Raw genomic sequence first — 27601 nt, 5'->3', positions numbered from 1 at the left:
AATCTTTTCGAGAGCATTATAGACTGAAGGCCGTTGACACTTGAAATCGAGAAACTAGTTTGGCTCCGAACCATATGCTTATTTTCACTACATCTGCGTTTCCATGCGAGGCTTAACAGCCCTTTTACAAGTGCTCCCACTAATGGGTACCTTAGGGCACCATCACCTAGTCATAGCTCAAAGATTTTTTGAAAGAACTCGTCCAGCCGATCAAAAGGGCTAGTCAGTGTTTTCTGTTGGAACAAGGCTGAATTCATCCATTAAAGAGGACACCTGCAGAGATGCAATTATTGGAGAAGATCTTCACCAAGTTCTCATGGATGCAGCAGAACCTTCTACAATGACAAGGCCTGCTGATGCAGCTGAGGTCCCTCAGAACAGATTTTCGAAGTGGATGCCTGGAGAGCAGGAGAGCAGGAACAGTGGCCGTTAAGTAGGAGCTCCTTGCTCCTCCTTGGACCTATTTCTTTTCAAGCGGTGCCCATTCAGCGAGGGCAGCTTCGGTATCTGCACAGATTTCAATGTGCTCCTTTCAGTTGGATGGTTTACAAAACCTCTCCGGACTTTTCCTGGTAGACTTCTCGGCACAAGAAACATCAAAAGACCTTCTTGATCAAAATTCCATCTCAGAAAAGAGGATGTGCAGCAGTGGCTCTGTACAAATCAGTACAGTCACGCAAGGAAAGTGCCTAGGACAGAAAAAATTCACCTGTGCGCGATAGATTTAGGTGGTTTTAGAGCACACCACGAGCATTTAGACCGGACAGCTCCACATCTTTCCCTGCTGGCAGCTGTTGAACGAGCCGATCAAGAGCCGGGCCAAGTGCCAGCCAACGTGAGCTCACATGTCGAAGAGAAACATTCTCAGGTACGTTTAGGGAATTCTGGCTGGCTTTCAGACGTTACTTTGTGATGCAGAGTTTCTGAAGAAGCAACGAGTATCTTAAAGTGCCGTGTCTACATGAATACCCAATGCTGCTAGTGCATGCCCAAAGGCATGGTGGACTTTGTGTGTGCAACGAACACTACCCCAATAATAAGAAGGGCAGGGCCGACATGTTTTTTCACCTGTCTTTTTAGGCTCTTCATTACATAAGGCCCGCCGCTGTAAAAACACAACAGGCCGTCTCTTGGAAGGTCTTGTACTGCTTCCTTCATAGCATTGAGGAGAATGTCTGCTCTTGCTGATCCCAGGTGGAGTGATTGCAAATGTTCAACAACGCTTTTTGATTGGATGAAAAACCAGTCATGAACACAGGACACAGAAGAAAATGATGGGACAAGCTGGTATTAACAACTGAACGAACAAGGCTCTTGAACGCCTAGAAATACCTTCAGAGAACAGCATTGCACATGCATGAATAGCCATGTGTCACACGAACAAACTCTTAAAGGAGTACTGACACCAATTTTCGGCATTAGTATTATTGCACACTTCACTTCCTTCAATCAACAGAATACCCTGGCTGAAATATGAGCGGCCTGCGAGGCGAAGAACATACTTTAATTGGATCTCATTTATCGCGCCGACGGAATAGCATGCAGAGCAGCACTCAGCAAATGGACATCAGTGCGACATCATCCCGTGGTAGCCAAAAGAAGTGATGCCGACACCGCTTGTCGAAAAATCGCGACGTCACTTCATACGCGTGGCCCTGCTAGTGGCAACTGGGCGCTGGCGCATTCACAAACAGGTGCACGAAGCCAGAGCTACAGGCATAACCGCTGCCCAGAAAGGCACTGTTGGCAAAAATAAAGCTCCACACACTGGAAAGGAAGCGATAATATAGCCCGGAATTGCAATAGAAGTCGCCATCAGGACTTTTATTGAAAGCATTCATCGAATTTCCACCACAGTGGTAGGCCTAGCACCTTCAGGCAGCTGAGCTGTTCAGCTCCGACGGCGGCACAGTCAACATAACGCCCCCACCGGCCTCCGCAGTGTTTTGACATCCGCACAAAGCGGTGAGGTCATGCCACGATTTGTCATGTGCACCTTTAAGGCTGAAAGCGCCGGAAATTGAAACGAACGGTTTTTAAGGCGGTTCAATGTAATTAATTATCGCGCGCTGAAGTATTTAAAGTGCTGTGTTGGGTTTGCCAGACCATTAAGCATCAATAAAAGCAATAAAAGTGTAACAAAATTTTCGTGTCAGTACTCCTTTAAAGCAACCACAGCGGTTAGAAAGCTCATCTCTTCACCAGACAGGAGCACTGACGTGCCACTGACGGAATAGTTTCCCCCTTTCTACATATAGAAAGCCTCCAAAATTTCCCGTTGTGTTCCAGTACTTCCCCGGCCTAATATGCTAGCGTTGCCAAAAGCAGGAGTGCCCCCACACTGCCTACAATGCCTCGGCAGATGAGCACCGTCACTCATGGAAAGGGAAGCCTTGTGTTCCCTGAGGTGATCATTAACACAGCAGCCCATTTGGCTGATGTAAGCTTTGCCACACGGGCATAAGGGGATGCACACGTGTAGCGCAAGGCACAAATTTCGAAACATGTTTAGTACCACACATAACCCTTTTTCACGTATGCCGGAAAGTGGCATACACTTGGTGTTCTCGGGCCTGCAAAAGTTGGGCGGTCTGTGCAGTCGCATCAACCGGCATTTGCGAAAAAGGGTTACGTGTGGTCCTAAACATGTTTCGAAATTTGTGCCTTGCGCTACACGTGTGCATCCCCTTATGCCCGTGTGGCAAAGCTTACATCGGCCAAACGGGCTGCTGTGTTAATGATCGCCCCAGGGAGCACAAGGCTTCCCTTTCCACGAGTGACGGTGCTCATCTGCTGAGGCATTGCAGGCACTGCGGGTGCTCCTGCTTTCGGCAACGCTAGCACATTAGGCCGGGGAAGTACTGGAACGCAAAGGGAAATTTTGGAGGCTTTCTATAAGAAAGGGGGAAACAATTGCACCAGTGGCTCGTCAGTGCTCCTGTCTGGTGGAGAGATGAGCTTTCTAACCGCTGTGGTTGCTTGTTAAGATTTCGTTCGTGCGACACATGGCTATTCAAGCATGCGCAATGCTGTTCCCTGAAGGTATTTCTAGGCGTTCAAGTGCCTTGTTCAAACAGTTGTAAGTGCCAGCTTGTCCCGTCGTTTTCTTCTGTGTCCTGTGTTCGCTGCTGGTTTTTCATTCAATCAAACATGTACCAACTAGCCCAGTCCAATGCCTTGGTGAAACAATTCTTTGTTGGCCAGAACAGTATCTCATGAGCACATCAAGCTGTTGGCAGTGCTGTTCCGAAATTAGTCTATCAGACACTATGTAAGAAACTCTCTATTCGCCGCACTAGAAGTTCTTGGCAATCTGAGGGTCAGCAAGCTTTAGTGGACAAATAGCAGAAGCTGTATCACCCCACGGAAAATGGCAGTATTACATTCAACTTTGTTTTCATTTCCAGGACTATTTTGGAGCGAACATGGAGTATTCAAATTAACACGCTTTTGGAGCAGCATGGAGCAGAATGGCCCTCTTGGTGCAGCTTGGAGCAATTGGCACAGCAGTTCCACTACCATGATGGTGAGTAAGGAGTGTGGAGTGATATTTGCACTTCCGCACTCTTAAAGGGGCCATGCAGACAAAATACAAGTTTGTTTTATTTGAAAGATTTCGCCTTTTGTAGTGCCCCCGCACTTCTCCGGAAGCAAACGATGCTTCATTAACTGTCAAATTAACCAATTTAAGTTAAAATTTTGATTATCCGGCCAAATCGTGTTTTCGTGATGTCTGCAATGATGTCATATGTACTGGGTCGTGGCCTCCACGATCAGCTGACGACGGTGTGCCGTTGGCAGCTGATCGCGGAGGCCACGGCTGGGGAGCCTTGTTTACCGTTAGTCAACTTGCACAGCGCCACCCTGCCTTGGCGGGCAGTTTTCTGGCTTTGTTTTCGACCATATTTGTAACTGGCTTGTTTTTGTTCAGGTAGAAAAGAATCATTTCGCGAAACATGGTGTTCGTTCGACAAATGTGGTCCCGTAAGACGCCGTCGCTTCCACCAATCGGCCAGTATCGTCTGAAACAACCCCAAAGAGCCGCAGTTCTGTGCAGCTAAAACAAGTATAGTGCGCACAGTACCAACAGCAGTACGCATCGGTACTTCTATGTTTACGTGTACGTTCGCAACTTCCACTGTTTACCCCACCATTCTTATTGCTAGAAAAAGAATTGACCCTAAATATAAGCACAAATAGCCCATTTGGCAAGCTTATATGCCCTGCTAATTTGAGTTTGCTTTTGCCGGCTTCAACGGAGCTGTCGCTTGCGACATCATAGGTTCTGTTGCGGGAAATGAGCTAGGGCGTTGCATGGCCATTTCTTTTTCTAATTACATGGCTTATTTGAGTGAAGTTTACGTTAAAGGAACCCTGCAACACTCTTTGTTCACTGCTGGTTTTTCATTCAATCAAAGATGTACCAACTAGCCCAGTCCAACGCCTTGGTGAAACAACTCTTTGTTGGTCAGAACTGTATCTCATGAGCACATCAAGCTGTTGGCAAGTGCTGTTCCGAAATCGGGCCCTTATTTCAAGGGCCCAGTCTATCAGACGACACTATGTAAGAAACTCTATTCGCCGCACTAAACCAAGGCCAAGTAACGTTTTAGATTATGCTGCCAGGAATAGCTGAGCCAAATATTACATGTGCCCGTGAAGCGGTGAGTGCGCACATCGCTGTGAAAGACGCGGAAAAACCAACCGCGCTCTCTTCAATTTTCCTCATTATGCACCCCTGGCATGGCCTAAACGATGTCATTGAGGCCATGGCTGTCCTATTGGCTATCACTAGTCCACTTCGTGGCTTCTCTCTTGCATTTCCAGCGACGATCCGCCGTCGGCGGCGCTATGTAGAAGCCTCTTCTATGCCTGAGCTTGTACGCACAGTTAACGTTTTAAATGCAGAGCATTTCTTAGCCTCGCCTCTTCCTGCGTCGGACGGCGTCCACAGCTCCGCGTCCGCAGCAGGTGCGCCTCTCCTCCTCCCCTCCTCTCACTCGACAGCAGCTGGCGCGCGCATGCGTCGTAGTCAGCCCGTTCGCTCCATCGCGGTCTCGGCGTAACAAGTGCGTGATAGCAGCGCGGTGGGGCGTGGAAGGGCGCGCGCTGCTTGCGCATGCGTGCTCTCCACCCCGTACTGCTCTCCCTCTACTGCGCGCGCTGCAAATATAAAGCGGCTAGCGGTCGCTCGTGCTTCAGTCACTGCGTTGCTCCTTCCTTCCTTGGTTGACGCTCGCTCCACCCTAACGCGACTTTACTCTCCTCTCTACCCCAAACCAACACCAACGCAACTACGACCCAACTACCTACCCTAACGCGACTTTACGCGGCGTTAACGACCCCCAATGCTCTGCATTTACTCGTGTTCCCCTTGCGAGAAGGCGCGGGAATTTTTTTTTTTTTTTTGTGTTTTGAGTGCGCACAGAGGTTGAGTGACCAACTGAATACTCCCCTTTCAACCAGACCACTAGACAATAAATGCTTATTGCTTCAAAAACGCCCTACCAGCCTGAGCGCGCACTTGTGAACGGGCAGCCATGCCTGCTTTTTTGTGGCCCCAAACCGTAAATAGACCCCTCCAAGTTTCTAAGAAAAGGAGAAAACTCCCCAGCCTGTCATATATTGAAGGCAGCTGCAGAAGACGCCGCAAGCTGCCCCTGTCTCCGCAAGAGCGTGCAGCTTTTTTCGCGTTGTCCGCAGTAGAGTTGAGAGGGAACAATTAGAGATTTCTCATCGCGCGTAGTTTTTGGCGATAGTGAGCAGATTTTTATAATTCTTGCGGGAGGAGATTGCTGGGACAATAGACTTTATCCCAAAATACGTTCCAAGTAGTTGATGGCAAGTGCTGCAGGGTCCCTTTAAAGGAGGGACCAGTAAGATTCTAATGAGGCAATCTTTAAAATGAACGCAACTTAAAAATCCCTTAAAAACACTGGGAACTTGACACAGTAGGGGGAAGGTAGCACTGTGCTCATATCTTTTGCTGTTCCGTGCCCCATGTGCTGCGTTGGATACTGAAGTTGGACGAAGGGTTGACAGGACTGTCACCTAAAGAGAGACCACCCTTACAGCACTAAAACATGGGCCACACTGTTGGAAAGGAGGGTACCAGGGAGAGCATGCATAGAATAAAAATGATAGTGATTTGCAAAAGCCAGAGTGTCCAATGCAGAATGTGTCCTATTCACCGTCCTTTGCCTTCAGTCTTTTTCTTCTCTCAGTAACTAGGACTCGGCACCCATCCACATTGGCATTGCCAAGAAAGGATGACATTCAGCAGGGACATACTTTGCTACTTGCCTGAAGCTAATTGCAGGGGTGAGACAGCTCAATCAGATTTGGGAGCAGTTTTTGGAGAAGCGAAATCTCGAATTTGGAGCAGAAGAATCTTGATTTGGAGCAGAAGAACGAAATTTATTATGTCACTTTAGGAGCCTAAAAAACCAAATTTTTGGCAACTCGGGGGGGGGGGGGGGGGGGGGGCCTTTTTAATTGGTTTTGAACGTACATAACATTGAAACAGCCTTTGAACAAAGTTTTTTTCTACCAGACTATCACAACGTACGAACTGCACTACCTTTTTACAAACCATTTTTAAATTCTTAGGCTCCGTGCATAGATAACGTGGAGGGCCCAAGAAAATATCGAATTGAAAAAACTACGCAATCGTGGGGCATTTTTATCATCATGTGAACGCCGAAATTGTTATTTTTGAAATCCCAGACTCTGCTGTACTCACAAGTGTAGAGTCACAGCAAAAGTTGCGCAAAACAAGATGACAGTCGTCGCACCCCACCAGCCCTCCCATTTCAATATTGCCCCAAGGTGCACATTCAATACGATGGTAATTTAAACTGAGATTTAATTAGGCTCCAACCAATACAAGGCAAAAATGCAAAAACCCGACGTTTCGAAGCCGGCTCGGCTTCTTCTTCAGGGGTGACAGTGGCCACGCTGCAGCTGCGTCTTATAGTCTCACATTTGCTGCCCTCACACAAAGCCCCTCACTGCGGCACGTAATCCGTGTGTGTACACCGAGGGGAGAGTGCCAAGCGAGCGATTAACATTCCCAGGTGTGCGTTGAATATGCCACGATTCGAGGAAAAGCCGCTTCCTCCAGTTCGTTTCCCTTTCGAGGATGGCCGTTCCGGAGAGGTCAATTTTGTGGTCGGCCACTTCACAGTGTTCGGCGACTCCGCTGCGACCTCTACTCTGTTTCCGGACGTCGTTCCTGTGTTGCCTAATCCTCTCCGGCAGGTTTTTGGTTTCACCGATGTACGAGGCGTTGCACCCCGCGCACGGAATGCGGTAGACAACCCCGGGTGCCTTCTCTATTGTCGGCAGGTCCTCTTTGCGGCGGGTTACGGAGTGAATGAACTTTTTCGGGTAGCCGTTTTTCTTGAGGTCCGCAAATACACGGCTTACTTCTTTCTTACGTTCTGATTCCGACGAGCACATTGCATCAGCTCTGTTAATTAAAGACGACACAACTGAGGCTTTGTGGTTAGCGGGGTGGGCCAAATTAAAATGAAGGTAGCGGCCGGTGTGCGTCGGCTTCCTGTGAACGGAGAACACCAGGCCCCTGCCTCTTCTTGTCACTTGGGCGTCAAGAAAGGGCATGGAGCCGTCTCGTTCACATTCAACCGTGAACTGGATGGCGGGGTGAACGGAATTTAGGCGTTTTTTCAGGCTGTCCACTGCGGAGGTCTTCACTATGCAGAAGCAGTCGTCTACATACCGAAGAAAAAGTTTAGGTTGCGGCCGGAAGGAGCTCAAAGCCTTCCCTTCCACCACGTGTTCCATCGTCAAGTTAGCCATTGTTACAGAGATGGCGGCCCCCATTGCGGTTCCAGTTTGTTGGTTGAAAATTTGCCCATTATGCAGGGGTGAGACAGCCCAAAGAGATTTGGGAGCAGTTTTCGGAGCAGCAAAATTTCGATTTTGGAGCAGAAGCAGCTTGATTTGGAGCAGGTAGGGACATTTAATACATCGTCTTGTGAGCTTAAAAAATCACAATTTCAGCAATTTGAAGGGTCAAGTACACAATCCAATAAGTTTTGAATACACGTACACTGAAACAGCCTTATGTGAAAGAATTTTTAAAGAGTATCACAAAGTTCTAACTGCACTACCTTTTTCCTAACTGGTGAGATTGTGTTGTGGCTGTACGCAACACTGACAACAAAACTGCCCTTAAAATTATCAAATTTAAGGGCTCTGCAATTGTGGCGTGTTTTTTTACCGTTTCAATGCTAAAATTATTATTTTTGTAATCCCATGCTGCGTTGTACGAACGAGTGTAGTCACGGCAACAGTTGAGCAACTTCGAGCTAACGGTCGCATGCCTACCCGTTGCAGTCCGTGGGGCGCACGTCCACCCGGTGATCATTTGAGTAGCGTTACTGTTTAGCCACCTAGTTTTGGGCATTAAATTTCACTTCGCATACATTAAGTGTTATTAGTCGCGTGCTATGGCAACCATGCAGTCCTGCAGCTATTCGGCGCTGCCTGGACAGGTCGCGGCGCCGCAGCGCCGCCCGCAACTTTCGTGCCGACCGTTTCCTCCCGGGCCGAGGCTCGCGATCGCGCTTCGAAGCATAGCAACACCTCAGCATTTTACAACACCACAACGAGCCAAAAAGTTCAATTCACGAACCCGATTATAGACGCACGCACCGCGTTTCGCACTCAAGGACAAACCACGCTGAAGTCGTAGGTCCCACATTCAGGGTTGCCACTGGTGGCTACTTTTCGCCAAATTGGCGACTTTGAGACGCCCGTGGCGACCGAAAATCACAAATGGCGACATGGCGATTTTATGGCGAATTTCGGCTTGGGACTCTCGCTCCCCCACTTCTTTCTCCGTCCGCCCCGACGGCTCTGCCCAACACACCTAGAGGATATTCTTTCCAGTCTAGGTGGCGTTGCTCTGCCTAGTCGGTGTTGCTTTGACACGGCCGCAATACCTCTGCGCGTGATGCGGTCAAGTGGTGTTCGAAAGTTTCAGTCGTCTCTGTTCAGTGTCTTACCCGCCGCGGTGGCTCAGTGGCTAAGGCGTTGCGCTGCTGAGCACGAGGTCGCGGGTTCGATTCCCGGCCGCGGCGGCCGCTTTTCTGATGGAGGCGAAAAGCAAAAACGCCCGTGTGTACGAGTTTTCGGCGCACGTTAAAGATCCCCAGGTGGTCAAAATTAATCCAGAGTCCTCCACTACGGCGCGCCTCATCGCCTGCGTTGCGTCGGCGCGTTAAACCCCCACAATCAATCAATCAATCAATCTGTTCAGTGTCTTATTTCGTCCGAGGCGTGGGCATGTCGAGGCGGCGGCGTGGGGGTTGGCATCGGGGGTCAGAAAGCAGGATCGTAATGTCGATCGTAATTCTGGACTTCCGAAGAAAGTCGCGGCCCAAAATCACGGGGACACTCTGGCTTGGCAGGCAGATAAAACGACATCCGACTCCTCCGCCCTTACCATCGAACTGTCAACCTTGCGGCGCCGCCGGCACGCGCCACACCGCTGGCAAGGCTGGTTGTGCCACAGTCTCACAGAACAGGGAGGATTGCTGCACCGCGGCCGCGGCCGCCGGCGCGCAAACCGTTGCCAAAGTGAGCTTTTCCCGCCAAAGTGATGATGATGAAGATGATCAAAAGCCTCCCCTTTGAATCGGCGTAACGGCATGCGCCATCTAGCCTATCTTAGTAACTTAAATTTAGTTAACCAGGGTTCGCACAGGCTTCAAAAGCAAAAATTCAAGGGTTTTCAAGGACTTTCAAGGATTAGAAAACACATTTTCAAGGTCCCCATCTAATGTTTTATCTGAGATTATCTATAGCTGTTTCAACACAATGAAAGTTTTTTATTGCACAATACCTAAGCACAATATTGCCCATTTAGAGTCACTAACATGTGCGTGAATGCTCCCCCAGCTTTATTTTGTATATCATGGTTGGTGTTTTTTTTTTCATGTTGTTTTGCTCAGGCTGTTTGATTTCAAAACTTCGTTAATGTTGCCTGCATGTCCTGCTTTGTCAGTAAGAGTATCAGTTGAAACTGAATCAGCAAGTGTTGCTCTAAGGCAGGACGAACTATGTACACGTCCACCATTTGCACATAAAAGCAAACACACACGGAGCGTATGAGGCACAGCAAACATGCAATGAGCAAACGTCCACAGACTTGGAAGATGCAAGATAGAGAACAGAAGCTGGCTTTAACTGGATTGTATTGTGACATGGATTGTTTTGAGAAAAACCTGCTCCCAATGTTGCCTCGTAATAATAAAAATCCACAAACCTTTTTGAAATTTCAAGCATTACACTCAAGCTTGATTGCTACAATGTTTTTTTAGATTTGTTAACACCTAAAATCCACGACAAACGCTTTAAATTGATTCTCTTTGGGGCATTGATTCTCCATAAAAATCAAGGATATTCAAGGACCATTTAAAAATTCCAGGACTTTCCAGGCCTTGAAATTGACACTTCTGAATTCAAGGGTTTTCAAGGTTTTCAAGGACCTGTGCGAACCCTGGTTAACCCTCAACTCAGATTTCTTTTTAATTCTGCCCTGCCGCTACCCCTGCTTGGGATGACACTTTATCGACTTCTCTGCTTTTTTTCCACCAATACTACAGTCCGCTGCTTACTCCAAAGTGGGCTTTTCCTGCGGCGCCGGCTAACGGCTAGTCGAAGAACCAGGCATTATGAAGCGTACCATACGACTGGCATTGAAAAACGTCAATACAATATAAGTGTTTTGAACGTTGCTGATTTTTATGGGGTTATACAAAATTGGGAGCTTTTATTTTTAGGCGTTGCCGTAGATATCTAGTGTGGCAACACTGTTGGCGAATTCTAAAGCAAAAATGGCAACATTCGGCGACTTTTTGCTGGCCGTCTGGCGATATTGACCCAAAACTCAGTGGCAACCCTGCCCACATTTCAAAACTTTTTTTACGAGCCGCGCAACTTCTCGTAATCTCGCACCAATCTCAAACCATATCCCCGCGTTAACGTCACTGTTCAGAGCCACAATTGATAGAATGAATAGACGAACCCAGCTGATAGCGTAAAATAAACCAGGGAAAATATCGGCGATGCGCAGTGAGCGCGTGAAGTAGGCAGTAGCAGGCAGATCAGGCGGCGGCCATGTTTGTAGCCACAGCGATGCCTAATCGGGAAGGCCGTTTCAGCGAACCCAGACAGAAAGCCAATCGTGTTTTAGAAGCCATCGTTTGCTTCATTTCTTCAGTCTATTTTTGTCATTTCTGTGTTTGCAATTGACCGCCAATAAAAGCGGTCACTGGGATGCGGGAGGCTTTCGTCCCCACCGGAACTGACATGAGCATCAAAACCCGTGCCTTTCAGGCTCTTTTGGAGCAGTTTGGCGCAATTTTCATGCTTTTGGAGCAGCTTGGCGCAGGAAAATAGAATTGTATCAAAAAGGCGCAATATGCGCAGCTGTCTCACCCCTGATTATGCGAAAAATGTGTGCTGGCCAAGCAGAACTCCAGTAGGCGGCATATCTCGTCAGCAGTGAGCGGCGTCCTTTCTTATGGGTTGCGTCAATTTCGAGGGCAGTTCGGGCCGCGGATACAGCCAGCGGTACAGGAACACTAGTGAACAATGACACGACGTCGAACGAGACCAGGCTCTCGTCTTCGTCAATGCACACCTGTGACGCAAGTTGCACGAAGTGGCTGGAGTTGCGTACACGAGTCGCCGTCTTCCCGGCGAGGGGGGCGAGGATGCGGTGCAGGAAATTTGAAAGGGCTCGGCATGGGGATGATGTGAAGTCTACGATCGGGCGAAGGGGGACGCCAGGTTTGTGGATCTTCGGTAATCCGTAGAAACTAGGTGCGGAGCCATTTCGACAGATCAATCGAAGGTATAGAATTTTTTGTTCGGGGTGGTTCTTGAAAATCGCCGCGAGTAACTTGTTCAGCTGCGTCTGCGTTTGGTTTGTAGGATCCCTCTTAAAATGGGAAAAAATTTGACCGCAGAGGAAAACCAAGCACTCCAGGAACTTCGAAAAGACGAAAGCATTGTCATCCTACCTGCCGACAAGGGCAACTCGACGGTGGTGTTAGACCGCCAGGACTACGACAGGAAGGTTTCGGCTCACTTGGATGGAAACGCACATACGAAGTTAAAGTGGGATCCTACAAACCAAACGTAGACACGAAAGCTTCGCTTTAAAAATAAGCGTTACAAACACTGCAAAAGTAGGAGGCCATCAAAACAGCATCACCGACACAAATGTAACACCATTAATTTCTACCTGAAGCATAACCTACAAATTCCAGAATTTGCCATATTCAATTCCAGAATTTGCCATATTCCTTACACTGACTGACTGCAAGTGTACGGGCAAGCTTTGCATGGTTCAGTCTGACTTTAACACAACACAACACATAGAATCAAACCTAAATGAACAGTCATTCTGCTGCCTCATGGCAAACGGACAACTGTGCAAAGTGCCAAGCTTTGCATATTTTTTTTGTATACAAGTTTATCTGCCATGCCACTGTGCATAGCATAGCTGTACAACCTGATCTGCAAGGCCAACCCTACCTGCTATGCTTCAAGTGAACACTGAAAGTGGCAACATGTCTGCACATTCATACAGGTCCCTTCCAGCTTGTTTAGACTGCAAACCAAATGTGTACAAGAGAGAATGGTGCTTACAACTTTTCGCCCAATTTGACATTCGTCCGCACACCGATTATGTCGGGGGACAGCGCCTTCACATCCTCAACTGTGCAGCCTTTTGGGAGATTGCCCACATACAGGAACAACTTGTCGTACTCATCTGCAAACAAGATGGAAATGGGCCACCTCTGTACAGACCTGTTGCCACAGGCGAGAGCGAGTGCTCACATTCGGCTGTGTCTGCGTGTCAAAGTGACACGTAAACTGCAACTGACCCTTACCTACATCCATGAAGATGGACCGTGGGATGCCATCTAGGTAAAGCAGAAGAGGTGTGATGAGCCACAAGTTCAGCAATGCTGCAACAAAACTAGGCCGGAGAAGCAAAAGGCATAGGCTACAATGCAACTACATTCAACAAGGTGGAAGTGCCTGTCAACTCATTCCAATGTCGACGTTCGCCCTCTCGACAATACTTAATGAGATGGCTGGGCACCACTGCGTAGTTCACATCTCGAGCTCAAGTACTAACCATTCTGCGTAAAATTCAGTCTTTGTGAGAGACCAACATTTCTTTGATGATACAGACTTGCTGCACGTTGTGCCCAAAATAACCACCCCTTTCCTTACAAGTTTGCACTCTTACTCTTCTAGCACACACTACTATGCCCCTGTGTATAGACATACCGATGTAGGCCAGCGGGAAATGAGACGAACTACTACATGAGATGTTGGTTTTATTTAAAAAAGGAAGGATATGAATGGGAAAGAAACGCAATGAGGAAAAAGAGTGGTTGAACACCGATCTCTACAATCACAGTGGTAAAAGAGTGGTGGGGTGGCAGACATGGTGTCTGCGTGATTGGAGTCATGTGACATCCGTGTTTGACCCCATGACCCCTGGAAGTAGCGAACTCAGGGACGATTCCCTCGTGCACCTCCTAGCTTGGACTTCTTGCTCGTCTGCTCAGTGGGCCCGTCCTCCGACTTGCGCTTGGCCTTGTTGGCACCATCTTTGGAGGGCTTCTTGGCTTTGGCTGCAGCTACCTCCTCCTCTTCGTCATCCTCCTCATCCTCTGCAGAAAGGAGAAAGCCCCACCATCCCTCATAAGAAAACTGCAACGGCAGCTAGCTGTCTCACCTAACAACGTGCAGAAGACACTATCAAAATGTATGATGGAGCTGCTAACAATCTTTTTCGACCCTCTAACTAAAGCAAAAGAGGCACTATAGAAGGGTCAGAGTCCTGTATACACTCAAAGATCCCAGTTCCATATTCTCTCCTGCTTTAGCCAGTGGGTTAGTAAAAAGCAAGAAATCGAAGTTTCGCAGTTGAGTATGGGGCAGTGTTATCTTAAACACAAGCGCACACGCCCTCCTATGCGGTTGCTGAGTGTGGAAGCTCGTCTTGAGGGACCAGACAGCGGGGGCTGCACCTGACAACCAAGGAGGGCTTACAGCCAAGCACTGAAGTGCCTCGCCTAACAGCAATATTGGTTCTTCCGTTAATTTTTTTTTTTTTGGTGCACCATCAGGAAAATTGTTTGGTGACCACAGGTATGTTGATAGATTGATTATGAGGTTTAACGCGTCGACGCTACCCAGGCAATGAGGCACGCTGGGCTCCAGATTAATTTTGACCACCTGGGGATCTTTAAAGGGACAGAAAACCAATTGTTGCCAAGCATATATTCTCGATCCCAAATGAAAGGGCATCACTTAAAGCACCTTAACGAGAAACAGCTTTGCTGATAATGCCCTAGAACTTTTTAAATCAAAATTTTTAGATCTACGAGCCCTATGTGTCCTCCAAAAAATAATGCTGGCAACCATGACATACTGTTGTCTGTATGCAAAATGAAAAGCGATATTTAAAAACTTGCCCCCAGATAAAAAAAAAGTGAATCGCAGGTTTTCTTATTCCTTTGTGTGTTTTTGAATTCACCATTCTATTTTGCATGAAGGCGCCATCTGTTGGGATGGACTATCGGTAGAATCTGGCTTCACGTTGTGGGGGTCAGAAGTTCAATTCTCCCTGGAAGAGTCTTTTTAAATAAAGAAAAGCTGCCATTGGCATATTTGGAAACTTTTAAATGAATATTTTGGCAGAACAAATGCCCCTTACTCAGGCAGAATCATCAAAGCTCCTTCACTGGGTCTGTTTACTGAACGCAGCCGTTGATTCTGGGCATGGAGGCAGTTAGCCACACTATGAGCAAGCCAGTGGCGGCGGGCAGTGTCTTAAAAATTTTCAAAAAATAACATACAATTTAAACTTATACAAATACTTGTGTTAAAAGTAAATAAGTGAATAAACATTTCAGCAGTTAAGTAGCACAAGGGTGAGACAGCTGAACCAGATTTGGGAGCAGCTTTTGGGGCAGCGAAATTTTGATTTTGGAGCAGAAGAACCTTGATTTGGAGCAGAAGAACGACATTTATTATGTCACCTTGGGAGCCTAAAAAGTCAAATTATTGGCCACTCGGGGGGAGGGGGGGGGGAGGGAGTGCGCTTTTTAATCGTTTTTGAACGTACATAACACTGAAACAGCCTTTCAATAAATTTTTTCTACCTGAGTATCACAAGGAACGAACTACACTACCTTTCAAACCATTTTTTCATTCTTGGGCTCTATGCATAGATAACGCGGAGTTCCGTTGAAACTATCGAATTAAAAAACGGCAATTTTAAGAAATTTTTATTATCCCGTGAATGCCGAAGTTGTTATTTATGTAATCCCAGACTCGGCGTTACGCACAACTAAGAGCCACGGCAAAGTTGCGCAAAGCGAGGTGACAGTCGTCGCACCCTACCAGCCCTCCCATTTCAAGCCCCAAGGTGGGCGTTCACTACGATCGTAATTAGAGTATTGGTATGTTTTGGCATTAAATTTCAATTCAGATAGATGAACCATTATTACTCGCGTGCTATAATAACCCGTCCCGCTATCGGACACTGCTTGAACATTTGGCGGTAATGTAGCCTGTGTCGCCACTTCTGCAGTGTCCATCGTCCCACTCCCGCCGCTCGCAAGCTCACTGTCAACAGCAACAGTAACTCGGCGTTTTATAACGCCGTAATGAGTCCCAAATTTCACTTCAAGCACGGACCGTGCCTCACACTCAAGGCCGATACACGGCAATATTGCGGGTATCCCGTTGTTTTTGATTTGCGGGTACCCCGTCTTTCGAGTCGCGTAACTTCCCGCAATAGGTCAAACGACTAAATGTAAACCCGGCCACCCCCATAACCAAAACCGCGGTAGAAATCGGCGAAGAGCAGTCTGCCTGAACCATGAGAAACTGCTTCGCCCAGCGGCCATGTTTTCCAATCTTCACCCCACCAACATGGCGGCGCCCAGTAATGTCGTTCTGGAGGTGCGGCACTCCCAAAATTGCTGTTTTAAAATCAACTTGCACAAGTAGTTTGTGGAAACTTTATATGGGAAAACTTTAAAAATTCACACAATGTAACATGTGCAACCCGACATTGTGACTTTTGAAAAATCTATCCCGTGGGCAATTTTATGCGGGTTTTTTATCGAATGATCAATCAATTAAACCTTTACAAACAGCATCACCTTCAAGGTGCTCGAAAATTATGCCGTCAGTAAGCATTTTCCCCTACTGAAATTGACGGGAGCGTGAAAATCTTTGGCTCTCATATTCTTTCGGAGCAGTTTGGCACAAGTTTTGCAATTTTCAAGCTTTTGGAGCAGCCTGGCGCAGGAAAACGAATTTGTATCAAAACTGCGCAATATGCGCAGCTGTCTCACCCCTGGTAGCAGCTAGGTTTGCAGGTCACGTGACCGGGACACAGTGTCAAGTCTTAACACTACAAACCGCCACCCTTCCGATTTCAGAAAGTTCGCTGCCAAATTAAAATTATTTCCACCAATTTTCTTATAACTTGCTCGTGGTTACCCGGCTATATAAAGTACTGGCTTTCATATGAGCTAGAGAACATATACGCGACAAAAATCGGTTGTCCGCCGTGCGTCGAAATTTTAACGTGCGTCGAAATCTTGAACACGGGTGTTTGTGTTTTGAGACTGTTAAGCTCAGTAACTTATACCCGAACAAAAATGGCCGTTGGCCTTAACGGGCATTAGGCAGAGTGACATGGCAGTGCTAGATTGACACCAACAGAGGTCACCGGTCTCTGTTCTGCCGGTTTCCCTCCGTTCTGTCAGCTGATAGGCAAGATGGCTGCACCCAGCAATGTGTCCCCACTGAAAGTGAGCACACTGTCGCAAAAACACTGTGTGGGCACAGTCGCTGACGCTTTGCTAATTAACTTGTGGTAGGACAACGGTGCTGCAGTTAGCACAAGCTATGGATCGTTAAATTGGGACGCTTCACTATGTTGGAACAACAACAAACACAGCATTTTGCAACGCCACGGACCGGCTAAATCAGGTCATCCAGCCCTGTTACAGAAACACTGTTGGGAAAAGTAAAAGAAATACACTGTGCAGCATACAGAGCAGAAAATAATTGGAGATGCAGCCACTCACCGTCCTCCAGATCACTCTCGTCGTCCTCTTCGTCATCTTCGTCCTCACTGCCTTCCTCTGCAGCCGCAGCCTGCTTCCCTCCGCGCTTCTGCTTGTTTTTGGCCTTCCCTGCAGCCACAAGTTGGGGCACTGCTGAATATAGCGAGAATGCAAATCAGCACCCCACGCAGCATGTGCTCTTCCCGAGCACACACCTTTCACGGGGGGGGGAGAGCAGAAATTTGACGACGGGAACAGCTGTTCAATAAAATCAGAACTCAGCCTGTTTAGGACTCAATGTTAGCCTGAGCATAAAATCGCATCTCAGTAGGCTCACCCTGGAACAAAAAGGCAAGCCTAGTCTGACCGCTCAGGATGCTGCCTTTGAGTGCCTGACCATGGTTCATAAGCCAACTGCTGGCCACAACGAAGGGAAGTCTCTGGGTACAGCGCCCAGCAAATTATGGTAACGGCAGCAAGATCCCCTCACCATCATCGTCCTCCTCTCCGCTGAGCCCCTCACTCTCCTCATCATCAAGCTCCTCATCGTCGAGGCTGTCCTCCTCGTCTAGTTCATCATCCTCGTCGTCCAAGTCCTCGTCATCTACATCCAGGTCATCTTCCTCAGAGTCGGCCTCTGGTCCAGGGACCTTCGGTTTCTTGTTTGTGACGGCAGAAACTGTGGGCACAGGAACCAACAGCACAGGTTCAGTTCATCGACTCTCTCTGGAAAGAGGGGCTCCCCCTTTGGGTTGCCCGTGTTAACAGCTATGTGGTAATAGGTGTCATTGAAACTGATGCACCATTAATGTACTTTCCACACAATAGGGCATTAATGCCTCATTCAATGTGAGTGCAAAAACAAATTTCAGTGTATTTTCCCCCCTTAAATCAGAATATGGACTGCAGTAACATTTACCGTCACTCACTGTGGGTTATTGTTGTGGCATGCAATATCTCTCTGCAAAATATTTTCGTCTAATAGCTGCTGCTAATGCAGTTTTGTTAACATCTGCCCCTCTTAATGGCAATACCTTAAGATGACTAACCTTAAATGCAGTGTTGTACACGTTCCTCTAAAATAGGAACGAAAGCTCGTTCCTCGTTCCTTCCCAACTTCGAAACGAGTTCACGTTACAAGTTCCTTTATTGCGAAAGGAATGCGTTCCAGTTCCACTTCAAAAACTGGAACGCGAATTTTACATTAATGTTACAATTAGGTTTTTAAATTAAAATATAGTTTTGGGTAATCCTGGGTCGAAATTAAGTGAGAAATTTAAAACTCACATCGAACTACGTATATTATATGAATATTAACACCGCCGGCAGCAGATTATTGGAGATAAAAATAATCAAAAGAAAATCTCCTAGACGAATTTTTTCAGGGAGCACCGGACAAACTTTAGGCGGCGCTAGGACATTTCGGTGTGGAAATTTCAATGTACGGACATTCCTGTGTACGGACATATCGGTGTACGGACATATCGGTGCTCGGCCATTTCGGTGCGCACTTTTCGGCGACCAAATTATCCGGTGCTTGCCTGTTTGTGAGAGCCGTTATATTTTTACTTCCGCTTAATGTGGGTTATGGACAACAATCTGGAGCAGTGAATTTATTTATTGATTGATGCCATGTTTGACTTTGCCAGGTATTTTTAAAAATTCTACATTTATATATTTTTGTTTAATACCTTTTCCTGCCGACACCTGTTTGCAGCCGATTCAATTCTTTAGCACACGTTTTTTTTTCATTTACGATTGGTTGTTAATTTATATTCGCTCTTTTTTAGCTAAGACCGGTGTTTACGATGGTCTGATGCCTTTTTTGTATTTTGTAAAATTACACACCCCCAAAATTACATAAATTACATGCACACTCTCAATATTCAAAACGTAAACATTAGCTAGCCCCCCAGAATGCAGAAAACCTTATGAAGGCTATTACGTAGGCTGGGCTGCCTTGCTAAAATGAATTTGCGAACACTGGTCTCGGATATTGTCATGGAGAAAGAACGGGCCTTTTTGAAAACAGCCGCAGCTTCTAATGTCCTAAATATGCCCACCCCCCCTTTCTGCCTGCATGCTTGAATCTCGACCAGATTTCTTTTTCAGTCTATTTTCGGTTTCCCCTGAAAACCCTACAGGCGTGGCAGAGTTCACAGTCTCCGAAGCCTCACCGCAGTGCTACAGGAAAAAGCTTTACATTCACCAGGAGCTCACGAAACCTCTATAATGTGCAACAAAAAGCCACCCATAAAGCAGCTGAGACCACAATGGCCACTATAGTTTGCTGGCTACGCACTTCCGCGCGTCGCGGTCGTACCGATGGCGCTCCCCCATCGCCCTTTCTTTGCCTTCAGTCTCCCCATTGGGAATCAACTCTTCAAATCGCGCACATCATGGACACCCCAGGCATACATTGCTTTCTCCCATTATAAGGAGCAAAAAAATTGAATACGGTAGTGTGACGAGAGCGGCAACAGTCGTGTTCACGTTTTCGAAGTCCAGTTGACGCAATGGTGAACCACAAGTGACACCCCTCTCTCTCTCTCCCAAGGGGGCTTGTAGCCGGCGGGGCTCAGCCTTCCCTTCCCCTAAGTAACGCCATCGTAAGAGCGATCGTTGGTTGGTTAGATTTAAGTAGAACCGACACCGAATGCAACGAATACAACATTGATGGAGAAAATAATTAAAACGGAATGCACACGCACTTAATCTACCTCGTTTTTCTGTTGCTTTTTTTTTGCGGATTTTTTGCTGTGTGTGTGTGTAGAAGGGGGGGGGGCTAAAAGCAGCTGCATCTTGCACCGTTGGGTGAAGTGAAAGCAAAGCGCTTCGGTAACACTTAAAGTAGTAGGGTTGTTGACATGAATGTCAAAATAAAAAAAAGGTTGAACGCATGAATGTTAATTTTTACCATCTACTACAGAAATTGGGTTTTACATGGCAATGCTCTGCGAGGGTTTAGAGTTATTTTCCGCGGCGCAAGCAGAAGTCTCGAACGTAAAAGCATATCAAGTCGCGAAATTACAATATTAAACCTAAAATGTTCAAAGAATGCCTGGGACATCCGTGACTCAAAATGTCTGGGCCAAGACGTTGTGCACCAAAATGTCCGTTTACAGAAATGTCCGCACCGAAACGTCCTGCACCTAAAGGTCCGACACCGAAATCTCCGGATCCCCTATTAGACAATCTCTGCCAGGGACCAATTCTATCGGCCAGACGCCGCGTCCTGGCCTCCCCAGGCAAACGATGAAAGGTGAAAAGCATTCTCGCGGCTACGCTATTCACCCATCGAACGCTGCGGAAGTTCAACCAGCATGAAAGAAAGCACAAGCTGCTGCCTGCTGCGTGGTTATTCTTCTGCCTTTGATCTTCGAAGAAGCACTTCCGGCTGAAGGGCAGGCAAATTGACCAGCTTATAGAAAGAGAAACGCAGTAGCGACCTGTGGATTTTTGTACTCGAGCCTTGGCACCAAAAACAGCCAAAGCCTAGCGATGTAACGGCAGAAACCCCGTTCCTTCAAAAACCTAACGAGTTATTGTTACAGTTCCACCGACCCTTAATGGAACGATGGCGTTCCTCCAAAAAGGAACTAGTTCCAGGAACGCCATTCCGTACAACACTGCTTAAATGTTTGTTAATAGATACTGTGGCTCGTCTTCCACACCTATTGTAGAGAATGAATGATGCATCAATTTGTTAACCTTGGTACACAAGCGTAGGAATATACACCAGCTATCTTGACAGTTTACTCTTATACCTGTGCTACACAAGCGTTTAAAATGACATTCGAGTCGAATGACCTTCGAAATTTCAAATGCCATTCGAACTGGAAGGAGTTCCGCTGATCTACACGACAATTCTCAAAGGCAGTTGAAAGTTTCCGAGTTGCCCGCAATGTTTTGGTGTCGCCACTGCTGCCCTGTTTCGTTCTTTTGCAACATTTCAATTTCAGAGTTAAAATGGGCAAGAAGACAATTATTAGTGATAAAATTGATAACATTCTGCATGCACGTACAAAACATGCACAAGATGGCCAGTTTTATTTTGCTTTTACGCACCGCCGATGTTGAAAGTACCAAGTTACCTTGTAATCATCGAGCGAGTGACAAAAAACAAAGAATTTAAAAGTTATGAAGATCGTGCATTTTAAAAACATAGTTTTACTCAAAAATGATTGTTTTTGCTATTACCACATGCATAAACTGCTCCCAAGGGTACGACTGTTCGCATTTCAAAGGCCTTTGAGATTCTCAAAGGTCAGTTGTCTTGCTCCTTTGACTCAAATGCTATGTCAACCAAATCAATGCCTTTGAAAAATGTCGGGCAGCAGCACAAGGATGTCGTTTGAGTCCAATGAAATTCGACTCGAAGGCCTTCGAAACACTCGTGAAACACGGGTATTACTCTTTGTTGTGCTACATATGCATCGCTTGTGATGAATTTAGGCTAGCCATTGCTTTCAGCACAGGCTAGAATCCTGTGACCACTTGAAGTTGCTCAGTAACACTGTTGTTACCAATCTTTGATCAGAAAAAAAAAAAAAAAGCACGGAGGCTTTAATTGCCTGACACTTGTTTCCTTTGATATGAATGGTGTAAGCAGTGTCTAGCCATGGGTTGCAACGCCCCCAATGCAGCTCAAGGACAAACAAGCCAGTCTGAAGAACAATGGGAAGGGGGTACACATCCTGCCATCTCCGCTTACTTGATTTGAATTTCCCTTCCCCTCCCAGGAACACAAAAGAACAAGCATAAGGTTGCTTTGCAATCAATCCCCTGCCCCTGAATTGTCCTATCAAGAATGTCTTCCTGTTGCCAATGGGCCGGATCCCATTCAGCACAATGCCCGTGTGCAGACACCGAAAATCCTTAACTACATATATAGAACGGCTCACAAATTACTTGAAGGAACACCTTGGTTACGTCCAGTGCAGCTAAAATGCACAGCAGTCAACACCACACCGCCCACCCTCAAAGCATCTATTTGCATTACTTAAAAAAAAGAGGGGGGGGAGGGAAGGAACCTAAAAATGTTACAGCACCAGAAACTCACTCAAGTAAACTGAATGGAGGTGAAAACCGAAGTTAGGACGTCCACCTCTGCCCATGCGTAATTCTACATTTACATTTTTTTCTTGCCAGCTAAACTTTTGGTGTGGTCCACTAGCAAATTGTGAAAGCAATGTTGCTTTGGGAAACTACCACATCTTGGTGCACACCTATCTCGCATTTTGCAAAATGCTTTTTCTTTTGCACAGACACTGCGGTAATTGTAGTCAAGCGACTGAACGTAAGTACCAGCTCTCATATCTTCAGCTGAATATATCCCCCCACCCCACTAGGACATGATACGGTACTGCGGTGAAGCCTGCTGACCGTTCTTAAAAACAAGTCAAGTCCCGAATTGCCGAACTCTGGTTCTTTAGAAAAAAGAAACAAATGCGTGTCACAAGCCCCTCCTTGGGAGAGGAGTTACTATGGCTGCCTCAAAAAAGGCGGCGACAAAACGAACGCGCTATTCACAGGCGACAGCACTAACGAGAACTCCAAACACGTGTGGCACCAGTGCGAAGCCAATGTTAAGGGGTGTTTTTTCTTTGAAACTTTTTTTTTTTGCTAAAAGGCGCATTTCGGAAGTTTCATGACACTTGCACCAGTTTCGCTTGAATGACACGCGTAGGTGTGCACAGCAGCACATCTGCGATAGCATTTATGTTTACAACGGTACCATAACAAAATTCGCCAATAGTAGCGCGAAGCAAGTCAGCCCCAACATTTTCAAGACAAAGACGCCGCCAAGTACCCTGCGGGAAATCAAACCGCGACCTCGTGGCGAATAGCGCGACAAATAGGCAAAGATGCGGAAGGTAAATAATTTTCCTAACATAAAAGGTCCGGCTACTGTTGGCTGAACTTTTGAAACAAAAAAAAAATACGTCACCTGCAATTTTGCACAGAGCGACCCGTCGTCGCATCGCGCTGCCGATAACCGGGCGTAGTGAATGGGAAAGCCAGTCAACAAAGAAAAAGAAGTCCCATGATGGTAACAAGACGCAAAGGTCAGTGTTTGCATCTTGCAGCCATGGAGCAAAAAAAAACGAATTGTGAGGTCACGCTAAGCGTATTTCTACACCCAGCATAAAATTTTCCGGCTACTTGCTGAACGAAGCGGCACCATTTTCAACGGACTTCCTGTAGATGAAAATGGCGGCAAAAGCAAACGGCGAGAAAATGGCGGCAAAACCTCCGTCCCACATGCGCCATTGACACGATAACTTTGTTTAAATAATGCAGTGACGCCCGTTACATATCTCCCTTAGGCGAAGTCTTAAGATATTTTATTGGGTACGCAGCGGCGTGGAAAACTCTCGACGCACGTGGAGACGAAGCAACATGCCACTTCGGCCAAGCTGTCTTGCGAACTTTTTCTCATTAATTTTGTAAAGTTTCCGACGAGCTGACACCAAATCACAAAAAGTCGCTCAAAGCGACGTGGCAAGCAGATGCAAGTATTAATTAAAACAAAACACTACTTCCAGGTACCCGACAATTTATCAAATCGGCATGGCATGTGCTCGTACGAAATGCAAAGTAGAAACGCACCTTTCAGGTAGTCTTCCGTGTCGGACTCCCCCTCACCATCGTTGTCATTCGGTTTCTGCAACAACTTCTCCTTGCCGACCTAAAATCCGATACGCAACTTTGTTCAAAATGGATCCCATGGAAGCCGGCTCTGCAGCAGTCTCAATAAGCCTAGTTTTGCCCTTTGGGCATAGCGCGCGCGGAAAGCCGGCTTGCGCGGTGCTCGGTACTCGGGGGAAACATTTTTACTACCAAAAAGTGATGTTAAGACCTAAGCCCCATAACTAGCCAGTATCAATTGTAATAAAATTATTCTCAAGCACTGCGCAGTATGAAGTGCAAGGGCAAATAGAAATTGGGAAGAAAAAAAAGTGACGAAAAGGACTAGTCTAAGCTGGTGAAAAACATTGCCAACAGTGAATAACGGATCATAAATATCTCACCTTAGCTGGCTTAGCGGGCACACCTTGGTTCTTCTTGAGCTTCATCTCGGAAGACTTTCTGCCGAATTAACACCTTAACACTTTGCACTAGAGCAACCGTCGACCACGCGGTTCAAATCTTTTTGTCAAGTCGGCGTAGAGAGCGCTGCCCAATGTGGCCAGTTGAAATCCGGCCGTCAGGAACACGACTTCAACCACCCCGTGGCAACCGCAAAAACTATTTGTTTTAGAAGAATGTCAATAACAAGAGTAGTTCAACATTTGTTTAGTCATAGTAAAATATTTATCTAAATATTGTAATAAAAAAGGTTAAAACTATAAGTAATTTTTCTTCCGGTCTCGTCGTAAATGTACGCATCACAAGAGTTCCCGCTGTAGGTTTTCTTATGTAATTGTATTACTATTTGTTATAACATTACACTTCAATCACCGCCTAACGCCCTTCAGACGCAAATGCAACATAAAATTACCAGTTTGTCAACGGGCCCGTCTAAAGTCCCTTCAACGCCGAGCGAGGGACTTTAGGCCCGTCTGCTCTGTCTGCTCACCTTGTTTGTAGTCCATGTTTGTAGTGCACTCGGTCACTGCCATGGTCACTGCAGCCCGCATGGAAAACTTGCCATGTGTTCAAGCAGCCTTTTTTTTTTTTTTTGTATTATTTAATTGAACTTGCTTACACATTTATAGGACTCCCAGCTCATGGTGGGTTCGTTCGTACGTGCACGCACACGCATACACACAAAGGCTTTCCAAAAAAAGGGGGCGATTTCTCAGCAAAGGTGCAGAGGCTGACCACACTGCGAGTGCGAGCACATGCATGGCTGCCAGTTGTTGTTTCTCTCTCTGGCTGCCAGTGGGGGAGTAACGAAAAGGAACAAAAGTAATGAAAAAGGGGTCAGATAGGGGAACGTACCCCTGCTGCCGTGAAATTCATGTGAAAGGTGGGGGTAAGGGGGGGGGGGGGGGTGCACGGGAGGGACTGCAGGACCTGCAGGATCGATATTTTGTGCACGAATTCTCCGAAAGCCCGCATTTTTGGGGGTGTGTCTTACTGCCATTTTTAGTTCGCCGGACTGGAAAAAGGTCCTGCTTATCGAGACTTCACTCTGTCGAGACCGATCGAGACCCAAGACGCCCAAGACGCCGAAGCGGCGAACTTTTCTTTCCTCCATGCGAAGCGGTCACCGGTGTTACTTGGGTAGTGGAAAAAGCGGGAAAAAGCGGCGGCTGCTCCCCACGGCGCCCTTGAAGTCAAACGTGTTAACCGCCGCGCGTGGCGCTGGTGTGCCCCGCCCGATGAGATCCCGAAGCGACGCGCGTTGATCGACGTGCCGCTATGCTGCTGTTCGGCTATTCACGCTGTGTTTTGACGTTTTTTAACCGCTGCACATGGTCTTTTTTGTGTGTAATTACAAGAGGAGCCTTGCAGGCACTGCATTGATCCTTAAGTGTTCTTGATTCTGTCTTTTATTGGTAATACGGACAGGGTGTTATGCGTGCGACGGTCTCTAATTGCAGAAGGGCCATGGCTCATGCAGTTTGAAAGGATTGTGCAGTATTGTGGGGTGGGACTGCACCCCTAATAAATTTATGTGATTGCTAGAAATATTTTATATTTGTGATTTGTTTTACCCTGCTTTTATTTGTTGAGTTCCTAACTGTTCATAATTATCTTACGTCTGCAAGACGTGGGCAGTACATTTCATGAACTTGTGCATTTCTAAAGCGCTAATTATTTTACGTTAATGGGTAACCAGCGTTCCAATGAACTGTGCACTTTTAAAATGATCGCGCGATAAAGTGTGCCATGTGGAGCTTTTCTTAGAACTACGTACGGTTGCGAATGTGCTTTTCGCTGACTTGAGTGAAGTTTTTAAAACGTATCGTGTGTGTTGCGTGAATTAGTGCACTGCAAGGGCCCGGGCCAGGTAGCACGCATTTTCTCGGGCCCGGGCCAGGCTCGGGCTTCAACAAAAATATTTTGGGACGTGCTTGCCCGAGCGCATATAGTGTCTTCGTGATGGTTGATGTTTCCGCATTGATCACTTAGCTTAAATGGAAAACAAAAAAAAAAAATCAAAGTGCGAGGTCACTGCGGTGCCGTTAAAAATATTTTTCGCTGATACTATACTGAAAAAATATTTTCTATGTCAGGATCATATATATATATATATATAGCGAATCAGAAAATGGGAAATGAGGGGCTGTGTGAAATAAGACAGAAAATAAGGGTTGGCAGTCAAGAAAACCTCGGAAAGCAAAGGGGAGGTTGTGGTGGGTCATAGAAACACATGAAGAGTTTTTAGAGTCAGAAAGAAAGTGGTGAAAAAATGCCCGCCGGGTGGGATCCGAACGCACGACCTCCAGAATACCGGTCTGGTGCGAAAGTGGTGAAAAAATGCCCGCCGGGTGGGATCCGAACCCACGAACTCCAGAATATCAAATGCCCGCCGGGTGGAATCCGAACCCACGAACTCCAGAATACCGGTCTGGCCGATATTCTGGAGTTCGTGGGTTCGGGTCCCACCCGGCAGGCATTTTCTTTCTGACTAAAAAAATTCATCATCTGTTTCTATGACCCAGGCGTGGGTTCGGTCCCCACTCTGGGCGCGTGTTTTTCTTTCTTTCTTTCTTCTGTATATTAAAAAAAAATGTATACTTAACCGTAGTGAAAAAAAAAAAAAGAAAAAGAGCCTAACCACACCCCTATGCCTCCTTTGGCGTTGTGGACTGCCGACCTATCTTTCTATATATATATATGTGTGTGTGTGTGTGTGTGTGTGTGTGTGTGTGTGTGTGTGTGTGTGTGTGTGTGTGTGTGTGTGTGTGTGTGTGTGTGTGTGTGTGTGTACAAAGCTCGGTCCAAGTTTAAGAAAATTAAATGCGATATATCTGTATATATACTCGCTCCAGATTGAAAAGGAGGACGATTTTTTTCGGGCTCATACTCCGTCGGACGCGGGCTGATATTTAGAAACAGTCTGGCGGGCTCAGGCTTCTTTAAATTTGTGTGTGTGTGTGTGTGTATGTGTGTGTGCAGCCACACTTGCACACACACACACACGCAGGCACGCACGTACGCGCACGCATGCACGTGCGAACACACACGCGCACGCACACACACACGCGCACACACACACACACACGCACACACACGCACATACACACGCGCACACACACGCGCACGCACGCACGCGCGAACACACATACACGCACGCACGGGCGCACACACGCGCGCGCACACGCACGCGCAATAAAATTATGTTTATTTAATAAATAAAATGATCACAAACTATGCCGTGTGACTTGGTGCTTTTCCGAGAATCGCGGTTGCGAATCCTGTATTTGCGCTCTTTTCGTTGACTTAAATGAAGTGTTAAGACATCTGTCATGTGTGCTGCATGGGTCAAATTTGAAAAA

At 46.8% G+C, this 27601-nt stretch overlaps 1 pseudogene across 1 annotated transcript in view; it reads right to left on the bottom strand.

The window, feature by feature from the left end:
• LOC144141545 (uncharacterized) overlaps positions 1-24349 on the bottom strand; it is a 60113-nt pseudogene extending 35764 nt beyond the window's left edge. Inside the window, exons 1-7 of the transcript XR_013316638.1 lie at positions 24182-24349; positions 23760-23838; positions 17638-17826; positions 17169-17300; positions 13590-13727; positions 12933-12965; positions 12688-12811 (exon numbers count right to left, since the gene is read on the bottom strand). The product of XR_013316638.1 is annotated as an uncharacterized LOC144141545 (transcript). The remainder of the gene's footprint in view (positions 1-12687; positions 12812-12932; positions 12966-13589; positions 13728-17168; positions 17301-17637; positions 17827-23759; positions 23839-24181) is intronic.
• Between the last annotated feature and the right edge of the window lie 3252 nt (positions 24350-27601).

The sequence above is a fragment of the Haemaphysalis longicornis genome, unplaced genomic scaffold (genome assembly GCF_048455015.1).
Source record: "Haemaphysalis longicornis isolate Haplotype H1 unplaced genomic scaffold, Haemaphysalis longicornis Haplotype H1 scaffold_1, whole genome shotgun sequence".
NCBI lineage: Eukaryota > Metazoa > Arthropoda > Arachnida > Ixodida > Ixodidae > Haemaphysalis > Haemaphysalis longicornis.
The sequence above is the reverse complement of the archived record's forward strand: the minus strand, read 5'-3'. Positions and strand labels throughout refer to the sequence as shown.